The sequence below is a fragment of the Polypterus senegalus genome, chromosome 4, assembly GCF_016835505.1.
Source record: "Polypterus senegalus isolate Bchr_013 chromosome 4, ASM1683550v1, whole genome shotgun sequence".
NCBI classification, from domain to species: Eukaryota; Metazoa; Chordata; class Cladistia; order Polypteriformes; family Polypteridae; genus Polypterus; species Polypterus senegalus.
In genome coordinates, this window is record NC_053157.1 from 221,722,679 (window position 1) to 221,743,900 (window position 21,222).

A 21,222-nucleotide genomic window follows, 5' to 3' on the forward strand; every position below is an offset into this window, starting at 1 on the left:
CACTGAAAAACATCCCACAGCATGATGCTGCCACCACCATGTTTCACTGTAGGGATGGTATTGGCCTGGTGATGAGCGGTGCCTGGTTTCCTCCAAACGTGACGCCTGGCATTCACACCAAAGAGTTCAATCTTTGTCTCATCAGACCAGAGAATTTTGTTTCTCATGGTCTGAGAGTCCTTCAGGTGCCTTTTGGCAAACACCAGGCGGGCTGCCATGTGCCTTTTACTAAGGAGTGGCTTCCATCTGGCCACTCTACCATACAGGCCTGATTGGTGGATTGCTGCAGAGATGGATGTCCTTCTGATAGGTTCTCCTCTCTCCACAGAGGACCTCTGGAGCTCTGACAGAGTGACCATCGGGTTCTTGGTCACCTCCCTGACTAAGGCCCTTCTCCCCCGATCGCTCAGTTTAGATGGCTGGCCAGCTCTAGGAAGAGTCCTGGTGGTTTCGAACTTCTTCCACTTATGAATGATGGAGGCCACTATGTTCATTGGGACCTTCAAAGCAGCAGAAATTTTTCTGTAACCTTCTCCAGATTTGTGCCTCGAGACTCGGAGGTCTACAGACAATTCCTTTGACTTCATGCTTGGTTTGTGCTCTGACATGAACTGTCAACTGTGAGACCTTCTATAGACAGGTGTGTGCCTTTCCAAATCATGTCACATCAACTGAATTTACCACAGGTGGAGTCCAATTAAGCTGCAGAAACATCTCAAAGATGATCAGGGGAATCAGGATGCACCTGAGCTCAATTTTGAGCTTCATGGCAAAGGCTGTGAGTACTTATGTACATGTGATTTCTCAGTTTTTAATTTTTAATAAATTTTCAAAAATCTCAAGTAAACTTTTTTAACGTGTGTTGTGTGTAGAATTCTGAGGAAAAAATTAATTTAATCTATTATGGAATAAGGCTGTAACATAACAAAATGTGGAAAAAGTGATGCACTGTAAATACGTTCTGGATGCACTGTGCTTTCTTGCTTGGAGAATTATTAAGGCTTTTGATTCTTTGTGAATGTTTCTCTTTTTTATTAGTGCAAATTACAAACTGGCTCTGTTTGTGCCACTACAGAAGACGGCACACTTGCTCCAATCATTCTACATCTTATGTCCTTGGCTCATAGTTGGGCTAAGTGATTTTAGTGACTTCTATAAACTGCTTTCCAGTAGGAGATGAGCACAAAGGGGTGGCCACAGTAGCTCAGGCCCTTGGCCCTTTCCCCTTATTGGCCCAAATGCCCTTTTCTCCTGTTCAGACCTAACTGAACACTTCTGAGCCTACATGTGCCCAACATTTCCATTGTAAAAAACAGGGAAAATGCAACAAGCAATGTATTTTCTTATACCACTTCTTACTGTCTCATTTGAAAATAAAATATGGTCTATGATAATTATTGCTTTTACTTAAATAACAAAAGGTAAAATAAATACTTATTTGCTAGTCTTGTTGCTTTGTATCACTTTATGATGCAGAAGGTACACTACTTGTCAAAAGTTTTAGAACATCTCAGTTTTTCTTCACCTTTAATCAGCTGAAATGCAATGAATGACCTAAAATAGTGAAAATGTAAGCAATAAACTGCCAGAGATTTCACTGAAATTTAAGGAATGACCTAAAATGGTGAAAATGTAAGCAGTAAATTGCCAATTTTAAATTTAAAGTTAGCAAAAACGGAAAAAGTAAATATCAGAATATTACACATGGGCCTTCTTCAGGGAACAACTAATTATTTACAAACTACAGATGTTCTGCAGCAATTAAAGCAAATGAAGCCTTGCAATTCGAAGCAAACAATTTACGCAGGTGTCCCAACATCTGTTGATTACTTAAAAACCCTCTGTCTGTCTTAAAGCAGAGTTGGAATAGACTGTGTTACTACACCCTAGAAAGATGTAATTTCCAGTGATAATGTCAAGAAAATGACAATTAACAAATTAAATGAGACAGAGCATTATTACCCTTAGAAGTGTAGGCCTTTCATTTAGAGAAAATACAAAAACAAATCAAAATGTCAGTGAGGACAGTGGTGTCCCACACAATACAAAAGCAAATGGAAACTGGAAGAAACTCTGATAGGATGAGATCTGGCAGACGCACATTCCTCAAGCCAATCAGAAGACAAGTTTCTGAGGGTCACAAGCTTGCATGATAGGAGCCTCGCAGCACAACAGCTTCAAGCACAGCTTAACAGTGGTGGAAAAAAGCAAGTCTCAGTTTCTACTGTGAAGAAGAGACTTTGTGCTGCAGGTTTGATAGGACGAGTAGCAGGAAGAAAGCCAATCCTTAAAAGACAAAATACGGCCTTGAAATACCAGCGGTGGACTACTGCAGACTGGAAGAAAGTCTTATGGACCGATAAATCGAAATTTGAAATCATCAGGCAGAGCGTTTGTACGCCATTGAGTTGGTGAAAGAAAGCTTTCTCAGTGTGTGACACCAAATGTCAAACACTATGTGACTGAGAGTCCCAGGCTCAGGTTGAAGTTAGGCTGTAGAGGACTCCAAAGCTCCAACGCACAGGCCTTCAGCAGTCGTGGCGATACTCCATCTGGACCCACTGCTTTGCTGGCATGAAGTCTCCTCAGCTCTCTGCTCACCTGGGCTGCTGTAATTGTGGGTGGGGATGTCTCACCTATGCTGGTATCAGCAGAAGGATGAGTGGAGGATGAAGTACTCCAAGGTGAGAGTGGGTTAGGGTGGTCAAATCTGCTAAAGAAGTTGCTCATTTGGTTTGCTCTCTCCACTTCGAGCTGTAGCCAGTGATGATCGTCATCCCATCCCACACTTCCTTCATGCTTTTATTCTGCAACTTCTGCTCCAGTTTTCTCCTGTACTGCTCCTTCGCCACCCTGAGCTGGACTCGGAGTTCCTTCTGCATGCGCTTGAGCTCATGCTGATCACCGCCTTTAAAAGCCCTTTTCTTCTGGTTCAAAAGGCCCTTGATGTCACTTGTAATCCATGGCTTGTTGTTAGCATAGCAGCGTACTGTTCTTACTGGAACTACAATGTCCATACAGAAGTTGATGTAGTCAGCAGTGCAGTCAACAGCCTTCTCAATGTTCTCACTATGTGACCCCTGCAAGATATCCCAGTCCGTAGTTCCAAAGCAGTCTCTCAGAGCCTGCTCTGCCTCAGGGGACCACTTCCTGAATGAGCATGTGATTGTAGTTAGCACCTTCACTCTTGGTTTGTAGTGAGGCTGAAGCATTATGTTAAGTATGTTAAAACACCTAAACTGGGTGAAGCTTTTAAATGTGTAGATAGTCAAAGAGCAGCGGAACAGGTTTAAAAACATTTAAATTACATATAATGCAGAACAGGCACATCCCTAATATGAAATTAGTAGGGCGTTAAAAAGAAAAACCATAGTAGGTTAATAAGGTGTTGCAAAGGAAGGGAAAAAAACAGCTGTATAAGGTGTAAAGACTAATAACTCTAATGCTAACCATAGCACATATGAGAGCATGAGGGCAAACATCAAGAAGGATAATAGGGAAGCTAAAAGACAGTTAGACAGGAATATAGCAGATAAGGTAAAAGACAACCCAAAAAGATTCTTTCAGTATTTTAGTAGGGAAAGATCGTCATGGAGGAGGTGAAGTACATCATGAATAGGAAAGGGGAATTTAAATATACAGAGTAAAAGAGCAGATACTCTAAACTCACATTTTTTGAGGTCTTCGCATGTGACAAAGTAGATAACCTCCTAGTAGTAACAGGAACTACTACGAATTCAGTGATTTGGAAATTGTAGAGAGAAGTGCTGCTCAGATTAGATAGGCTGAAATCAAACAAATCACCAGGACCTGATAATATTTATCCTCAAGCTCTTAAGGAAATTAGCTAGTACATATATAAACCCTTGACACTTATTTTTAGGAAGTCATTCCACACTGGGGATATTCAGAAGGACTGGACAATGGCAAATATTATATTGTTATAGAAGAAGGATCAACTTACTTTAGTAAGTTCAACAAGAACACAGATACACAGTTGGAAATTTTTTAGGATGAATTACCCCAAACATTAGGAAGTTTTTCTTTACACTGAGAACCATAGATACATGGAATAAGTTACCCAGCAGTGTGGTAAACAGTAGGACCTTAGGGACCTTCAAAACTGGACTTGATGTTATTTTGGAGGAGTTAAGTGGATGGGACTGGTAAGCTTTGCTTTTGGCCTAAACGTTTCTAATGTTCTAGGGACTACTCTAACCTTCAATACAAGTAAAAATCAGACTTGCCTAGTAAGTAGGTTTGGAGAACCAACAGACTGAATTAGTGGATAGGCAGAAAGTAGATGCTGTTAAGAATTCTGAAAATGCAAATAATATCAAAATGCAATGGTTTCATTGCTTCTACTCTTCATATTCCTGATAGATTATCTAGTTAATTTTATTCAGAAGGATATGCTACCATAGATATATATTGCAACAAAGCAAAACTGTGAGAATGTGTCTGCTTGCATTGAGACAAAAAAGACCATCGTTAGGGTTCAGATTTACTAGTCAAATCCAGTTTGATCAGGTCTACTGACAAAGCTCAACATATTCCACTATGTTTACTCTTGAACAAAAAATAGTGCCCAAGAAAAATTGGTTATATTCAAAGAATCTGATACTTATTTAGTGTTTACAATGCTGTTTCAATCTATAAAAAAATCTATACCACACTAAGTGTATCTGCCAGAAAGATCAAAAGTCACTCAGAATATGGGATCAAAAAATAAAAAATTACCGTAAAACCCAAACACTGACAACAATGAAAAAGAGTGGTGTGAAAAACTATTTGCCCCCTTCCTGATTTCTTATTCTTTTGCATGTTTGTCACACAAAATGTTTCTGATCATCAAACACATTTAACCATTAGTCAAATATAACACAAGTAAACACAAAATGCAGTTTTTAAATGATGGTTTTTATTATTTAGGGAGAAAAAAAAATTCAAACCTACATGGCCCTGTGTGAAAAAGTAATTGCCCCCTGAACCTAATAACTGGTTGGGCCACCCTTAGCAGTAATAACTGCAATCAAGCGTTTGTGATAACTTGCAATGAGTCTTTTACAGCACTCTGGAGGAATTTTGGCCCACTCATCACTCAAAATTGATGTAATTCAGCTTTATTTGAGGGTTTTCTAGCATGAAACGCCTTTTTAAGGTCATGCCATAGCATCTCAATTGGATTCAGGTCAGGACTTTGACTAGGCCACTCCAAAGTCTTCATTTTGTTTTTCTTCAGCCATTCAGAGGTGGATTTGCTGGTGTGTTTTGGGTCATTGTCCTGTTGCAGCACCCAAGATCGCTTCAGCTTGAGTTGATGAACAGATGGCCGGACATTCTCCTTCAGGATTTTTTGGTAGACAGTAGAATTCATGGTTCCATCTATCACAGCAAGCCTTCCAGGTCCTGAAGCAGCAAAACAACCCCAGACCATCACACTACCACCACCATATTTTACTGTTGGTATGATGTTCTTTTTCTGAAATGCTGTGTTCCTTTTACGCCAGATGTAACGGGACATTTGCCTTCCAAAAAGTTCAACTTTTGTCTCATCAGTCCACAAGGTATTTTCCCAAAAGTCTTGGCAATCATTGAGATGTTTCTTAGCAAAATTGAGACAAGCCCTAATGTTCTTTTTGCTTAACAGTGGTTTGCGTCTTGGAAATCTGCCATGCAGGCCGTTTTTGCCCAGTCTCTTTCTTATGATGGAGTCTTGAACACTGACCTTAATTGAGGCAAGTGAGGCCTGCAGTTCTTTAGACGTTGTACTGAGGTCTTTTGTGACCTCTCAGATGAGTCGTCTCTGCGCTCTTGGGGTAATTTTGGTCGGCCGGCCACTCCTGGGAAGGTTCACCACTGTTCCATGTTTTTGCCTTTTGTGGATAATGGCTCTCACTGTGGTTCGCTGTAGTCCCAAAGCTTTAGAAATGGCTTTATAACCTTTACCAGACTGATAGATCTCAATTACTTCTGTTCTCATTTGTTCCTGAATTTCTTTGGATCTTGGCATGATGTCTAGCTTTTGAGGTGCTTTTGGTCTACTTCTCTGTGTCAGGCAGCTCCTATTTAAGTGATTTCTTGATTGAAACAGGTGTGGCAGTAATCAGGCCTGGGGGTGGCTACGGAAATTGAACTGAGGTGTGATACACCACAGTTAAGTTATTTTTTAACAAGGGGGCAATTACTTTTTCACACAGGGCATTTAAAAACTGCATTTTGTGTTTACTTGTGTTATATTTGACTAATGGTTAAATGTGTTTGATGATCAGAAACATGCAAACGAATAAGAAATCAGGAAAGGGGCAAATAGTTTTTCACACCACTGTAGTACTTCTGGGTTCTGGATTACAATCATTTTACTTTTCCTTTCAGAAAGTCTAATCAACAAAAAATGGCAATTTATGTTACCAGATGATCATCTCTGTCGATTTTCTGAATATATAACCCACAACAGACAGTTTATGGGGAAAATTCTGATTTATAATAATAATAATAATAATAGTTTGCATGTTCTCCCCGTGTCTACATGAGTTTCCTCCGGGCACTCCGGTTTCCTCCCACAGTCCAAAGACATGCAGGTTAGGTGCATTGGCGATTCTAAATTGTCCCTAGTGTGTGTTTGGTGTGTGGGTGTGTGTGCCCTGCGGTGGGCTGGCACCTTGCCTGGGGTTTGTTTCCTGCCTCGCGCCCTGTGTTGGCTGGGATTGGCTCCAGCAGACCCTCGTGGCCCTGTAGTTAGGAGTTAGGATATAGCGGGTTGGATAATGGGTGGATGGATGGATAATTAATAATGTAATGGCGCTGACAAGTTGCATCAACCAAGGATGAGTCACCCATAGTATGAACTGGTATTCCATCAAAGAAATGAGCAGCTTCAGAGCCAGTGGCAGGGGCACCATAACAACAGCAAGCCTGCAAAGTCACAAACAGAATGAATCCAGTGTGGCAATGGTGGGAGTGGAAGCAGTGTTGAGGTGGAGCCATGGGGAACAGTTTTTGTAAGGGTTTGGGGCTCCTACCTCGACAGAGTGCTGAGTGACAGGGAACAGGGTTAATTAATTAATGAGGGCGTGGAGAAATTGGGAGGGGTTGGTCGGAAGTGTAGTTTGTGCTGGAGCGAGAGAAAGACAGCATCATGTTGAGAAGAGAGGGAACAGTTAAAAGAGCAGGCAAGAGGTAGATAGGACCATAGATATAGAATTACTAGACGCCGCATGACCAACAGCATCGTACGTCAATGTTGCCGCCATATTGCGAGTGGCACTGCTGTGGAGTGAAGTAACGGATAAAGGTGCCTCACGAATGTGCTGCTTGGGATTGCACAAACTGCTGTATGCCCTAAACCAGATCCCAGGGGATTACATTTCATAGGTAAGGCTGAACAATTGTTTTGGTTATATTTGGCCATTAGAAAATTCTGTTTTATAATCTTGGCACTCAAAGTCATCTTACAATAAAATTAAACAACATTAGTAAAATTAAAACAAGAGAATGATAAATCAAAAAGCAATAATTAGCAAACAAACAAAGATAACTGGCAGTAACAGTGCAAAACTCACAATTGGTATGCCAATTTGAAAAGATAAATTTTGAGGGCAGTTTTAAAATGTGTTATCGAATCGAGCTGACATATACGAGAGAGAAGAGAGTTGAGGAGCACTAGGAGAGACGCTCGAGCTCCCATAGCACTGAGTCTGATGTGCGGTACAGAAAGTAGAGCTGCAATGGAGGATCTGAGTGAGCGAGAGGTGTGCATGTCTGTAGGATATCTGTGAGGTTGTGAAGAGCTTTAAATGTTCAGAGCGGTATGTTGTATTGTATTCTATAGTTAACATAGAGCCAGTGAAGTTGAGAGAGAATAGGTGTGATATGTTCAGTGGATTTAGAACAGCCGGTTATTATCCTGGGAGCAGAATGTTGAATAAATTGTAAGCGATGGATACGTTTTTGTGGGATGCCAGATAGAATAGCATTACAGTAATCTATACGTGAGGGGACTCGGGCATTAATCAATACTTCGGTACTGTGTTGCGTATGAACAGGACAAACTCTAGAAGTGTTTTGGAGATGGAAGAAGGCAGTCCGAGAAATGTTATGGGAGGAATTACTTAATAATAATTATTATTATTTAATAATTACCATTATTAGTGTATAAATGGATATAAATAATTGCATGTAAACGATTCGCCAAAATCTGTTGTATGTAAACGATATGGTTTTAAACGTTATTGTTTTTTTATCAGAAAACCCAGTTTCCACGTCTACCTGTATTAGTTTAAATGGCACTTTTGCCACTCGCAATAGGGCGGACGCGCTGACGTATCGTGTCGACTGGGCAACATAGTGAATGCGGCGTCTACCAATAGTCTATGGATAGGACGAAGGCAAATTATATTTGTTATTTTGGAGATGTTCTCGTGACCCAGACAACGGGCGGCGGTAGGGCACGTTTATATCGCGGCATATTCAATAAAAAGCCAGTCGGCATTTGGAAGACTGCCCAGGGCAAGCGGCTACTCAGTGTGTTCTATTCGACGGGACGTCACAATACTAAACAGGGACCAATTAACCCATCCCACTTTATCATAATCCGCCAATCTGAGAATTTAAAGGTTGGCGTATCATCCAAGGATTTGACAAACAAGTGACAAAGAATTATCTAATCTTAAAATTGAAAGTACACAACAAGCACGCTGCCTATTATTGAAAACAATGGGACGGTATAAGAAGTGAGGGATTAAATTAAAAATTAGAAGTAACGGAACTGTTCCGATTTATTCCGTCTACTTCAAACACTGGCGGCCAACTGTAAACGGATATAAACATTCAGTCATCACAGGTTATAAACTAGTGATCCATTCCCATCTGAGCACCCCTAATGACCCGAAAACAGTAAACGCTTATTTTCTATCATAGTTTATCTGTAAAAACTCGTTTTTCGTAAACTTCAAGATTAGATTTCTGTCTGTTTCCTTGAGTTCAGGCAAGGTCATGGCGCTAACACGTTGGATTGCTAACAGTGCACCATGAGTTTTTCAAATGTAAATATGAAAATAAACACAACGCAACAGATGTCCGTTTCTTCTTTTCAATTAATAGCACATTTGTAATTGACTCTAAATATAACCCTGTCGATTCGTTTGAAGTCCGACAACTGGCACTATCGCGCGCCTAGATCGTCCACCCATAAAACTCTAGGTAAGGTTATGCTCGGCCACTATTCCAGTCCTGCTGGCGGCTCGTTTCCTGTTTTGCTTTACCACCTCACTTGTCCGGTTCCGTGGCTGCCGCTGCACTCCCTTTGGGCTGCTCTTGGACACCGATTAGAGTTTCCATCTGAAGTCGCCTGAGGTATTGTTGTTAAATCAAGTTAAACTTTAGGAAGAAGGAAGGGTTGGTGAAGATACTGAAACAGACAAATTAGAGAACGGGCTGATACTTATAGTGGAGAAGGTACACTGGGGTGAGCATCCTGGGCTTGTTTGGTCAGACCACTTGCTCTTTTCCTGGGTTCGTCAGTCACTGCTGTATTAGCTCTATGAATGGTTTCAGTTTGCGCAATTAAATGATCTATCCAATACGATGACAACTGTTTGAAAACTATGTTTAAAAATATACTGCCTACTTTTCGTATGGTTTGAACCGGGCTTACGTGTTTTTCAGTGTTCAAACGTTTTTCTTTCTTGTTCAGGCTTCTGTCTGTCTGTCGGTCGCAGGGAAGCTGGAGCCTGGCTTAGTAAGCATGGGGTGCAAGACCGGAGCAATCCATGGACAGGGCGTCAGTCCATCGCAGGGTGAACGCACACAAATGGGTCAGTTAATCATCGCCAGTCAAATAAACCTGTCAGTCTCTGGACTGCGGGAGGAAACAAGAGCACCCGGTGGAAACCCATGTGGTTCACGGGCAGAGCATGCAGACCCCCACGATTTAGGACTTGGGATGTGAACCCTGGTTACAAGGCAGCAACATTGCCTCTTATCTATCTATAGTAGTAATAATAATAGCAATATTAATAATACATTTTCTGTCTATTACATACTATATCTGCATTGTAATAAAACACTAAAGTTTGTCTATCAGTATGTGTCTGGTCCTTGTGAGCAATCTGATTGGCCACTTTGGTTTCGATGATGTGCTCCAAAGATGACTTTCAAGGTGAGACTCATGAAGAGAAGTAAAGGTGTAGCAGCCATCCTGAAAGCCCCCATTAAAGACATAAAATATACAAGCAGACGCAAGATGCCTTGAAATTATAGAGTTTGAGAAGCAGGTTTAGAGAGAAGGAAAACCAGTCAAGTGAGGTTCAGACACACGAGGATACCAAGGAAAGGCGCTAAAGGTACCTGTAGGGCAACAGATATCAAAAATGTTTATATTCTATTAGGTAATGTAGCTAGCATTACCTTATATGTGTGTGTGTGTGTGTGTATCGACGTGAGACGTGACGGAGACGTGATCATCTTAGTGAGACAATTTGAAGTCCCAAGAGACTAATTGCACTTTACACCCTACTTGCAAACAATTTCTCGAAGACACTTTAACGTCCCACGAGACATGGAAGTGAGACAAAAGGACAGCTGCTGTACAGGCTTTTAAATGATTGTCGCGCAGTGCGATATGCAGATCACACAGCTCAGTAGTAGCTAGTAGACAGCCAGCAGCTGATCCGTCCACCTCTCCTTAGCATGCGTTGAGCTCCACCCCCCCCTTCACAACGCGAGTGGCAGAGACGCAAAGTGCCTAGCGTGAAGCACGCACCCAAATAATCAGATTGCAATTCAGACCAATGGATATAATACTCTGATCTTCATCCTGTCAAGCAAGCAAACCAGCAGCCATGGTGCAACATCAGAGGATTTGCCTCAGACACTGTCATCCAAGTTTCAGTCCCCGCAAGGGGAAGCAAAGGTGCATACATCTGATGAGGCCTATTGAGGGTGAAACATGTGCCATGTACTCTTTTATATTATTTGACTAGCAAAATACCCGGGCTTCGCAGCAGCAAAGTACTGCATTAAAATTTTTATTAAGAAGAAAAGTAAACCTTTTTAAACTGAGGGAAAATATGCCAATAATTATTTGTTAAGGATCTCTTTGTATACCATGTTGTCAGTTCGGCCCTCCGGTTGTAACATGACCAAGCTGTGCACTGAGCTTACTCTTAAGGATGCAACGTACAGTTGGCCATGTGAACAGTAATCTTGTCTTAAATCTCACAGCTTGGATTGCTGCTGTCATGATCGGTTTGAGTTTCATGGTTTGTTTCAATTACGACAGTATTTGCAGGAATTTGTTGTGTTGAAGTGACATTTGGCATCTGTCAAGCGTTGTAAGCATACAACCGGTTTCATCGATAAAATCACATCCAGCTTTTGAGAGTTTAAACATTCATAAACATCAAAGTGTGCACTACTGAAATCGTAACCTGTCAATCTAAGATGTTTAAGAGGCATTGGCGGTTGTCGAAAGGTGTAAAATATTTGGCCATTTCAGTACACTTGAAAGCAACAACCGAACAATTCAGTGGCAGCCATCAACTCACATGCAGAACCATAGGTGAAGGGCTTAAGCATTTCACTCTTCTAGTGCTCCTGTGTAGTATAATTATCTCCTGTACCGTCATCAGTCCACACCTTGAACCTGTCCCAGTCATTCAATATATAAGACACAATGTTCCTCCGGATATCAAGAGTGAGCCTGATATGGCCATGCAATATGATCACCTCGATAGACATGATAATGGGGGTTGGAATGATAAAGGAAATGGGTACCTGAGCAATGTAAAGTAAGTGTAAAATACTTACACAATAACTATAATTGTAATAAACAAACAATAAAACAGCGGAGAAACCGTGCATTAAACAAAAAGGCTGTAGTTATCAGTAGGGAGACGTGAATCCCGTGGCGAAGCAAGGAAGGGAATGTAGAGACCGGAGCAACGGACGGTCTTATATAGGCAGGCAGCCAACAACGTGGGAGGCGTTGGGATGGGGACCCAATGCCGCCTCACACGTGACCGAGCTGCAGGCTATGGGCGATATATATATGCGTAAGTAGGATTCAGTTAGCGTTGGAAACCCGTGTACCAAATTTCTTGAAGATGGGCCCATAAGTAACAAAGACTGTTGAAAAGTTCAATATGGCGGCTGACAGTGGCATCATACCACTGAAATAAGTGCGTACATTGGTTTCGGTTAGCTCAGGGAAGCCGCCTACCAAATTTCGAGAAGATGGGGCCATAAATAAGAAAGTTCAACATGGTGTTCGTTGTTGACCGTTATGACCATTATGCGTAGAATTTCAAAATGAAACCGGCTTAACTTTTGTAAGTAAGCTGTAAGGAATGGGCCTGCCAAATTTCAGCCTTCAACCTACACGGGAAGTTGGAGAATTAGTGACGTTTGAAAGTTCAATATCGCAGCTGACAGTGGCGTCATACCACCGAAATAAGTGCATACATCGGTTTTGGTTAGCGCAGGGAAGCCACCTACCAAATTTCGTGAAGATGGGGTCATCCTTCTACCTACACGGGAAGTTTGAAAATTGGTGACGTTGGAATGTTCAATATGGCGGCCGACAGTGGCGTCATACCATCGAAATAAGTAAGTACAGCGGTTTCGGTTAGCGCAGGGAAGCCGCCTACCAAATTTCGTGAAGATGGGGCCATAAATAAGAAAGTTCAACATGGCTTAACGTTGTCGACCATTATAACCGTTACGCGTAGAATTTCAAAATGAAACCTGCTTAACTTTTGTAAGTATGCTGTAAGAAATAAGCCTGCCAAATTTCAGCCTTCTACCTACATGGAAAGTTGGAGAATTAGAGTGAGTGAGTGAGTCAGTGAGTCAGTCAGTCAGTCAGTGAGGGCTTTGCCTTTTATTATTATAGATAAGTACTCTATACATGCCTAAGATTCTCACTACTGAGAGGGCATAGAGGATGTTTGCCAACTAACCACGACATAGAAAAACCATTAATGTAAATGGGTAAAATAGCTGCCAGATTGGCCTCCTTAATCAGCATTGGAAGATGGCTATTTTCTAGTAATGTTTAAGGCTGCTTTTAAACTGAATGTTAATCTTTATGAAGGCACTCATTGGATTTAAAGAGTGACTGTGAATGTGTTATTAATTGACAGGTTATTGGACAGGAGTTTTAAAACTTTTTTGGTCAGTCAGGCAGTGTGATCCTAGTGGAAAAGAGACAGATTTTAAAGTCAATAAGCCAGTGTGTAGACCACTTCTCTGTAAGCTGATTGTTGATAATCATTCCCATGATGATGGTGTACAGAGCAAATTTTATTGATGATGTTGTTAAGATGTAGACAATTCGTTCTGCACCAAGAAACAAAATTCTACTCCTGATTTCTATACTCTGTTTCATCCTCCTTATCAATGCACCCGTGTGTGTAGAATCATCTGAGAATGTCTGACAGTGACATGACCTGGTGTTATATTTATAGTCTGAAGTGTACAGAGTGAAGAAAAAATGGAGGCACGACTTTTCCTTGTGTTTCTCAAATATTTCTCCTGTTCATATCAGAAACCCGTTTCTTGAGTCTCACAAAATGCGGTCTGCCCGACTGATAGTCCTTTGTCCAGGCTGCCATAGGCTCATCCACCTGCATATCATTGAACTTGCCAATTAACTGGGATGGCTGGATGGTACTGAAGGCACCAGAGATTAAAAAAATGTAATCCTCACAGTGCTGTCAGCTTCATCCAGGTAAGAATAAGTCTTGTGGAGCAGATAGATAATTGCATCCTCCGTTAGCCCTACGAGTTTAATAAGGCAACATGTTAACACAGCTGATCTGTTACACTCAAGAGGTTAAGACATTCATGAAGGAGATGTTAGAAAGTGGGCATCTGAAAAAGACTATGGGAGAGCAAGTAGTGTGAAACACAACAAATTATTTTTCAGGTTTATAGTGTAAATGAAAACGCCAGTGAAGTTCCTGGAGAAGTTGTAAAGAATACAACTGGCCGTAATGGTACCTGTTTAGTCAGTGAAATGAATGTATCGGTGGGCTTAGTGAAAGCAGTTAACTGTACATAAGAAATTCTGAAGAAAAAATTATGCTAAACTAGCGGGCTTTATCCCCTGCTCACTTGACTCGCCTACCCCCCTACCTGTGCTACACGCTAGCCTCCTTGCGGTTCTGACGTTCGCGTATGGGGATGTGGATGTACAGTTTAAACAGATTTTAACTTTCATGTGAAGTGTTACATTTGCATCCACGTGACGTAAAACTGCCCGTGATTGAATTTTGTTGACTTTTTCGAATGTTTGGCTCTGAGATTTAATTGTCTTTTCAAAAGCTATTCTAACGGGAAACTGTTAACGTTTGAATATTAATGGCATATCAAGATCTCCTTTGTTGTCTAATTTTATCCCCTGAAGATGTACTACATTACATTTCTTGAGTACATCCTTCTTTCTACAGTAATTCGTGCGGTGGACCACTGGACGGTGTTAATAGTTGTGGATATTCTTTGGGACATTGTAAGTTGTTGTTTTCATCTTCTGCACAATCACCACCAACTGTTTCAGCGTAGTCTTTTGATACACATTTAATTATTTTGCTGTGTTACTGATCAACATTTTTGGCGTAAATTCGTTTGACTTCCTCGTTTCTCGGTGCTAGGATTACTCGTTTACTCATTATTTCTGTTGATAACCCTTCGTGATGAAATTCTTCAATAAGATTTGGACATAGTACATCTTCTTTAATTGGGAATTTAAAGTGAGGAAAGCGTTAAAATTTATAAGAGCTGAAAGCGCGGGAAGCGTTGTGTGTGACAAAAGCATTCGAAAGACTGAGGTAAGAGTACCATGGTCTTGTTTAAAAATGGTTGCTAGGAAGGCGTGGCTTTTATCATGGCAGTATTCTCATCTCGTGGGACTTGAAAAAATCTTTTCCAAAAAGTCTCATATGCTAAAAAGTCTTTTCGCGTCAAAAGATTTTTTTTTTATATAATAAAGAGAAATGGAATCATAGGACAACCACAGTATTACTAAAAGTTTACATGAAAGGTAATGATATGATTATGGATAATGTGGTTAAATCAATGTATCCATATGTTTGCTAAACCTGTGTATTCCAATTTTATGTGAAGTGATCGTATAATATTGAGTCTGTCGTAATCAGATATAAACCAGTAAATCCAAATATGCATTATTTTTCAACATATGGGAGCACTAAAGTACTTGTTGTAATATTCATCAAGCTTCTGCACCACCCAGATAAAATGTTTTGTCTTTGATGTGCAAATACTCTTCTGTAGCTGACTGTGTGTTTCATCTCTGACGCAGCATCTCCTGCAGAGGAGGCCTGGGGGAACAGGTGGTAGGCACACAGGGCCAGGTCTGGAGAATAGGATGGGTGTGTCATCTCTTTGAATAAAATGTTTCACAGAGCAGCATTTGCAATATGAACAGGAGCTTTATCATAAAGCAGGAGGTTTGACAGCTTCTCTTTATCCTGTTTGTTTTGCCACATAATGACTCTCTTTGTGGGCCTTTTAGGATTTGTATTCAACATGTGCTACACCATTAAAATCCTAAAAAAATTGTGCACACAATCTTTCCAACATTGATTTGGACCCTGTATGTATCTGTGGTAGAGTCACTACTTTTCCATTGTTTAGACTGCTGTGATGTATTGAGGTTTGAGGTCCAGTTATGAAATGCTACTTAACACTAGAATTACCAGAGCCTACGAAAAAACTCGTAGATCCGTCCCACCTTAAATCGCTTCTTAAAACCGTTCTCACCTCTCCGCCAGCGTCTTTTGTTAATCTAAATGTGCTGATAAAAGAAAAGCAGCAAGTAGCTGGCTATTCCATCCCCCACCGACTTAGAATGTGAACAAACTTCTCTCAGCTCGTGCCTTGATTATCTGGGAGTGAAGTGGAGTTTTATAGTGGAAATAATAGATTGTTATTTGGAACACACGCATTTCATGTCTGTTCCGTTTCTACAGTAATCTGTGTAAACACAATGTTAAAACAGAAAAGTTTTTCATATTATAGTAGTAAATGACAAAATGTAGGCATAAACTATATAATGTATGAAGCCTGAAGTCCAAATATCAAAGAAACACTTTCACAAAAGGTACAAATATAGCAGAACAAGTATGCTTTTATTCAAAAATATAACTGCAGATAAAAAGCCGCCTGAGCATGCCACATTGACACGTACATACTATAACTGCACGGTAGCGTAATGGTATCCACACGATTCAGTTTTGAGAAGTAAACTGTTCTTATTCTTACTATTTTAGAATAAAAACATACATTTGATTGCAGTGTGTAACAGCCAGTGTATTTTTATGATACTTGTAAAGGTTATTTATTTATTTATTTATTATTCACTTTTCATTCTCTCAGTCGTGTTCAGGATCCTTCCCTACCCCCCAAAATTTGACACTGCTGTTTTCACATAAAGATGCGCTATTGCTCTGCAGCGTACTTGTGACTGCATTCTTGTATCAATGCTTGCATTACACGTCTTATTTTTTGAGCATGCCCGTGTCGCTCAAACACAGGAACATATGTTGGTGTACAAGTATAACAAAAAAGTGCACTTTTATTCTAGACTATAAGTGAAGAAAAAATAAAGCAAGTTACAGTAGGCGGTTGATACGACAGCTTGCGTGGTGCAATGCTAAGAACTGCTGATTTCCGATCCGTGCTATATAAAATCATCACATTCTAATATTAACAGTTCCCACACACCCTTCCTATATTTACAACATGTGTACTTGTTGCAGTGTACATATCTCTCTGTTATGGTTCCTATTCCACTGAATGAGCACTTGACACTGTACTTTCTTCCCTATATAAATAACATTCGAGCTATAGCGCGTCTCCAGATAAATCACATTTGAGCTATAGTGCGTCTTTATGTGAAAACAGCAGTGTCAGATGGGGAGGAGGAGATTGTGAACGCGACTGAGAGAATGGAACTGAATTAAAAAAAAAAGCTAACCTTTACAATTATCATGCATTTACACTGGCTCTTACAGACTGACTGAAATCAAATGTATGTTTTTATTCTAAAATAGTACAGTACATGCAATATTATTTGAAAACGAACAGCGTCAGATCGGGTTTGAATACACACTGACGCTGTTACAGAAGGCGTCAGCTTATTCGGTGCAGCAGTTTCAATGCACAGTACATGCAATATGATTTGAAAATGAACAGCGTCAGATTGGGCACATAATTAAACCCGATCTGACGCTGTTCGTTTTCAAATAATATTGCATTAGTGCGATGATGTTTTTACATATATTGTCTCTTTCATTCATCTTGAGGTTTGTAATCAGTGACCATGTGTTTTTTCCCCGATCTTGCCAGTTCGCACATGTTGCTGTATGGTGGTGTTTCTTTTGTACTCCAGGACATGCAGAGGACAGAATAGTACAGAGCAGTAACAAAATAAAATTTATTTATATAGCACATTTTCATACAAACAGTAGCTCAAATTGCTTTACATAATAAAGAATAGAAAAATAAAAGACACAATAAGAAAACAAAATAAATCAACATTAATTAACATCGAATAAGAGTAAGGTCCAATGGCCAGGGGGGACAGAAAAAACAAAAAAAAAAAACTCCAGACGGCTGGGGAAAAAAATAAAATCTGTAGGGATTCCAGACCATGAGACTGCCCAGTGCCCTCTGGGCAGTCTACCTAACATAAATGAAACAGTCCTCTTTGGATTTAGGGTTCTCACGGAAGGGCTTGATGATGATGGTCATGTAGACTTCTGCCTTTTAATCCATCCATCATTGTTGGAGCATCATGAAGCTTTGAGTAGGTGGAGGTGGCGCAGGCCACCACCACAAAGAAACCGGAAAAAGAAACGGAAAAAGGAAGTAGGGGTCAGTACGGATTTTAGAGCCACCATGAATAGTTATTATGAAGAATTGAACATACAGAGTATCAGGATTAAGTTAAATTAAGTTAAATTGAAGTTATAAAAAGGCCATGTTAAAGTAATGTGTTTTCAGCAGTGTTTTAAAGTGCTCTACTGTATTTGCCTGGCGAATTCCTATTGGCAGGCTATTCCAGATTTTAGGTGCATAACAGCAGAAGGCCGCCTCACCACTTCTTTTAAGTTTTGTTCTTGGAATTCTAAGGAGACACTCATTTGAGGATCTGAGGTTACGATTTGGAATATAACGTGTCAGACATTCCGATATATAAGATGGGGCGAGATTATTTAAGGCTTTATAAACCATAAGCAGAATTTTAAAGTCAATCCTGAATGACACAGGTAACCAGTGTAGTGACATCAAAACTGGAGTAATGTGTTCAGATTTTCTTTTCCTAGTTAGGATTCTAGCAGCTGCATTCTGCACTCGTTGCAAACGATTTATGTCTTTTTTGGGTAGTCCTGAGAAGAGTGCGTTACAGTAATCTAGTCGACTGAAAACAAATGCGTGAACTAATTTCTCAGCATCTTTTAGTGATATAAGAGGTCTAACTTTAGCTATGTTTCTTAAGTGAAAAAATGCTGTCCTAGTGATCTGATTAATATGCGAGTAAGTTCAGCGCTATATGCAAACAGACAGACAGACAGGCAGAGAAGGCACTAGATATATAAATAAACAGGGAAGGCACTGTATAATAGATATATAAAAAACAGCTAAGGGGATAGATATACAGATAGGTAGGAAAGGCACTATATGATAGGCAGACAGGGAAGCTCCTATATAATAATAAAATTGCTGTTATTACTATATAGATAGACAGGGAGTTCAGGCAGGCAGAACGGCGAAGGTTAAAAATAAATAAATAAATTTTCTCCCCAGTGGGGAATCGAACTCGAATCTCTTAAGGTACACCAAGTCTGCTGCGCTGTAAGAGATGAAATCTTACCAGTACGCCACAGAAGCTGTTGTAAAACTCTTGAACCTTTTATGAAACTGTTTATTTGATCTTTGGCTTTCAGGCTTAACACATTTTATAGTTTATGCCTACATTTTGTAACATTTATTAGTAAAATATGAAAAAGTTTCTGTTTTAACATTGTGTTTACACAGATTACTGTACAAACGGAACACACATGAAATGCGTGTGTTCCAAATAACAATCTATTATTTTCACTCTAAAACTCCACTTCACTCCCAGATAATCAAGGCATGAGCTGGGAGAAGTTTGTGTACGTTCTGAGCCGGTGGGGGGATGGAATAGCCGGCTGCTTGCAGTTTGTTTTTATTGGCACATTTACAGGACAAAGGAGGCTGGCGGAGAGGTGAGAACGGTTTTAAGAAGCGATTTAAGGTGGGTCGGATCTACGAGTTTTTTCGTAGACTCTGGTAATTATGGTAATTCTAGTGTTAATTAGGCCCAGCCTGAATTCTTTAGCCTGAAAATTCTCCCTGGAGCACTGGATGGAATAATGCCTCATTTCCTGAGTCAACATTTAGGGCATCCAAGGTGCATAGAGGGAACTTACTCTTGTTTAATTATTTATAAAGATTGGATTCAAATGACCCTAACTTATTTCTTCAACATCTGCTTCCTCTTGCACCATCCTTTATTTGATTTTTGCAATATGATTCACTCCATGGTGGCAATAGTCAAACCTTTTGTCTTCTCTTAGTAAAGTTCCACTATGTTGGAATTCTGTAGTCCTATCTGTGGTTCTGGTACTTGTTAACCAGGCATGAATAAATCTCCCAAGGGTGTATTGGTCTCTAGCTTTAGACAATAAGTGATAGCACGATGCTTGATTTTACAGTTTTTGTCATCTGTTTGAGATTGTTCAGAAACAAACATATAGCATAAGCCAAAAATTCTGGAGACTTCTATGTCTACGTGTTTTAGTACACAAGAGTTAATTTTCGGCCATGTACGCAATTGAACTGTAGAATACTCCATTAGGCTCGAAATCGTTAATGCATTGGTGCTTCAGGAACAAACATCCTTTATAAAGCACCTTCCTGTAGTGAACATCAGCTTAAGGTACTTTACATGTACAGTTGCTTTGATATATGTTTGGGAAATTGGAGAAAAATTAGATTAAAATTGAGTCTCCACAGATGACTTAGGAGCAAAGACTGGAACAATTCTTATACAGTGGAACCTTGGTTCACGAACGTCTCTGAACACGTACAAATCGGGTTAGGACCAAAAAGTTTGCCAAACTTTTGCATCTGTTCATGACCACACACTCGGTTAACGAACAAGTCGGTTTCCCTTCCAGTTCGTACGTGCCGATGATTTCCGTATGTGTTCAGTCTCTCCCTGTACTGTACATCGTTCTCGGTGCATCACACAGACGGACTCTCCCTCAAAACTGTAACCTCCTCACAACCCAGCTTCCTCCTGTGGTATAGCGGGTCCACAGCTCCTGTCAAAAAGGCTAGTTTTAATAAATAATCGCCTCACTCGTGGTTTAGCGAGGGGGCGTGATGCTGTGTGACCGAAGCGGTTCCTGAGGAGTTTGTGATGTGGGTGTTTCTCACCTTAGTGCACAGGTGAGAAGCGGTCCGCATCCGTAATTGTTCCCAGGAGCTGCTGATTGCCACAACTACCACGCCTCTTCATAAAGAGAAGTGCGAGTTGGCTGAAGGGGAAAAAGAAGAGAATAGGAAAGAACAGGAGGTTGCAGGAGGAGAAAGCCAGAGAGAGAGAGAGAGAGAGAGAGAAGGCTCGTGTGCAGCTGAGAGGGAGCGAGGTGCTGAGCAGGGAACCTGGGTGTTTGTCTCAGTGTTATTCAATGTTTTTACATTTAGTTTACTATTACACTGTACATTCTATGGTATAATTAACTATTTTTTGTGCTTAAAAATCTTTAAAGAAAATAATATATTTACATACAGTTTGTACGGTCTGGAATGGATTAATTGTATTTACATACAATCCTATGGGGGAAATTACTTCGGGTCACGACCAAATCAGGTTACGACCAGAGTTTTGGAACAAATTATGGTCGTGACCCGAGGTTCCACTGTACTTGCTTAATCCCACTCAGGGTTGTGGGAGGCTGCAGCCTATCCTGGCAGCACTGGATGCAGGGCAAGAAGCAACCCTAGATGGGATTACAGTCCTTTGTAGGTCCCACTCAAGGTACACACTCAGTTTAGAGACTTTTCTAAACTAATGTCCACCTTCTTGTGTATGTGAGAAGAGAATCAGAATACCAGTAGAAAAACTTGAGGAAACTCAAGAAAAATTCTTTTCAGAGCCTGTCCTAAAAT

General features: G+C 40.4%; 1 protein-coding gene across 1 annotated transcript in view; it reads left to right on the forward strand.

The window, feature by feature from the left end:
• Nucleotides 1-9,216: 9,216 nt before the first annotated feature.
• Nucleotides 9,217-21,222, forward strand: part of rgp1 (GP1 homolog, RAB6A GEF complex partner 1) — a 34,879-nt gene continuing 22,873 nt past the window's right edge. The window contains exon 1 of the mRNA XM_039751995.1: nt 9,217-9,354. The gene's annotated coding sequence lies outside the window, so the exon portion shown is untranslated. The remainder of the gene's footprint in view (nt 9,355-21,222) is intronic.